This window comes from Cucurbita pepo, unplaced genomic scaffold (genome assembly GCF_002806865.2).
Source record: "Cucurbita pepo subsp. pepo cultivar mu-cu-16 unplaced genomic scaffold, ASM280686v2 Cp4.1_scaffold000222, whole genome shotgun sequence".
Taxonomy (NCBI): domain Eukaryota; kingdom Viridiplantae; phylum Streptophyta; class Magnoliopsida; order Cucurbitales; family Cucurbitaceae; genus Cucurbita; species Cucurbita pepo.
The window spans coordinates 85,266-88,172 of NW_019646479.1; the positions used below are offsets into that span (position 1 = coordinate 85,266).

At 34.5% G+C, this 2,907-nt stretch overlaps 1 pseudogene; it reads right to left on the reverse strand.

Annotated features, from left to right (window-relative positions):
* Positions 1 to 273: 273 nt before the first annotated feature.
* Positions 274 to 1,851, reverse strand: LOC111784511 (annotated as a pseudogene).
* Between the last annotated feature and the right edge of the window lie 1,056 nt (positions 1,852 to 2,907).

Below are 2,907 nucleotides of genomic sequence, written 5' to 3' on the forward strand. Positions count from 1 at the left end.
GTTTTTTTAATAATAGTCCTTACCCTTACATTGTCTTATTCAGAATTCAAATCTAAAACCAAAAAACAAGAGCAAAATCATTTTATTTTATAGCAGGTACTAAAAACGTTACATTGTTCAGGACACAAGACTTCCTTCAAACATTTAACCATCATATATATTTCGAAAAGTACAACAAAAGAAACTCAAAAGACAGAGAAATTAAAATGGATAGAGCTGTCTTCTTTTAATTAAGGTTATCGGTTAGTTTGAAGTACTATGGCAATCAATAATTCATGCGACAACATAAGGAGATGAACAGATTTTAGGGTTCTGTTTTCCTGAAATGATGGGTCTCACATTCGTGCATTGAGATGTAATAGGACCTTTTATTCCATTGTAAGTGAGGTCAATGTCACCGACTTTTACTTCGTCACATGGTAAGTGACGGCTGCAAATAAGTTTGATTGCCACTGGAGTTGCACAACTTCCTCTAATGTTCTTGAAGCTCACTTTACTAATCTTAATTTTCGAAGGAATCTGAAAATCAAAATGAGACAACAAATTTGTGTAAGTGGTTTATTTGTGAAAGTTATAGTGGCAAAATCAATCAAAGCTTTGAGAATGCGATCAATACCTTCCGATTGCACTGATTCCACGGACAATACTCTTGGTCTATTAGAATAGGGTTGCTAACATTGACCATTATAATGTCCAAAAACTGCATATTGGTGGCGGTGCCGCTAGCAGAAGAAGCTGGCCACATTTTGATCCTGACACCATTAGTGGTGTTAATCATCGTGCAGTTCTTTACGTTGACACCTTCAACGGGTTCTTCGTTAGTGTATCTTCCAAGACTTCCGATGCTTATGCCATGTCCTGGCCCACATGTCACGTTGGTGATGTTAATTTGTTTGCTTCCATCTCCAAGAGAAATGCAATCATCTCCCGTTGCAATTTTGGACATTGTGATTGCGATCCTATTTGATCGACCGATGTGTATTCCATCAGTGTTGGGACTGTTTTCTGGTGCAATTATATTGATATTATGGAATGTGAGGTTGTTGCAGCCAAGGACGTTGATATGGAAGTTCTTGCTATCAAGTGACGTTATTCTCTTCACGATTGAATTGGTGATGAAGTTGAACCTCAAACTCTAAACATTTTGTATAATCAAATAATATTTTGTGAGCGTTAGTAATCCAGCCAAAAATTTGAACATTACCCAATCAAATTGAAAACTCATAAAGAATTTCACTTCTTTAAATGATTTTTTTTCCCTTTTTATTATTAGAATATTTAAAGATTATCCTCTAGAAAATGAAGAACATTTACCAAATTATAAATATTAGAAGATTAGGGAAGCCATCTAAAAACAAGAAGATGCACGAGATTGAGAAGGAAAGCGGAAGGCATATTGCTTACAATGGGGAGTTGGGTACAATTTAGGCGTTTATGGCAATCATTCTTTTTCCAAGCTGCCTTTCCTTGGCCATCAAAAACTCGTTCACATGATAATGTCAATCTATCAATATGTTCAAAAGTAATCTAATTATCTCCGTGAAGACTTTTTGGTGCCTGCAATGTTCCTCCAAGTTGAAAGTCAATTGGGCTATTACAAGGTCCTTTAAATATCCCTTCCTTTACGTTAAATATCCCTCCCGGAATAACAATCGCACTAGAACTCAACTACGGATAATATTGATGTTCATACTGTATATTTACCTTCGTGATGTCAGTACCAGGCACTATGTTACCATATCTTTTCAAAGGAAAAACAACATCGGCACTAGATTGAGCATCAACAGTAAAATTTAACAATAATAGCATCAAAATTGTAGCAACCAAGAAACTCGATCTGATCGTACTCATGATGCCCTTGCTTTCTTTTCTTCTTTATGTATATTGCTTGAAAACTATCGAGAGATAATGATATTTGGTTTTAGATTTGGAACCTTTATGTATTTAATAATGCCAATGGAAGGATAGAAATCAAGTTGGATGGAACTAACATAAGTTATGGTTCCATCTCCCTCTCTTAATCCAAACATAATTGATAACTAAACGTTGTTTATTGTTTCGCTAAGTTGTTCATTAATGGTTGTGTTGCAATATCTCTCTCACTCAGACGAACAGTTGAATCTCAAAGAAACTAGGCATTGGTCAAACCCAACAAAGTACTTTTGCCATTTCACAGTGATGCAGAGGAATGTCAAGGGAATCAGTTGTCGGATCCAAATTTCAAATTCCAGTCCAAAGCTTCAACATGGGGCACCATTTGCCATTTCCAAAAAGCTTCGTATCCATTTTTCTTCTTATATATCATTCTATAAACATAAAAATCAAAAGATTTAATTATTTAACGAGGGTTGTTTGGGTTGAATAAATTTATGATACAAATAACTGAGTTAGGTCTAAAAAAATATCTCAACTCGACCAAATATTCTTAAAACTTGAAAACACGAAACGGAGCAGCATCAATTAAGACCAAGTTTTGTTTTATTTTCTCTCTTTTGCAGGTGTTTGTCGTTTTTTGGCCTTATTTACCACAGATTTTGGTCAATTTCGATAAGTTCTAGTACAGTAAGCTCCTAGAACATTTAACTTCTTTTGATACTTAATTTTTCTTAGATTATCAACATTTTTCCTAAAACTAAAATTGGTCCCGATAAGTAGGTAGATAATTTGATATTAAATGTAAATTCCTATAATACTGATTAATACTTGTCACTTAATTTTCTAATCTAAGACGTAATGTTTTTCAAGACCGATCTTAAAATTGCAATCGAATGTACACCATTGACGAAAAATATAGATTTAAGGATACGAGTCACTGGTTGACGAAAAATCACTGGTTGCAAGGATACGACCATTGCAATCGAATGTACACCATTGACGAAAAATCGAATCCCCTCTAATGTTAATTCT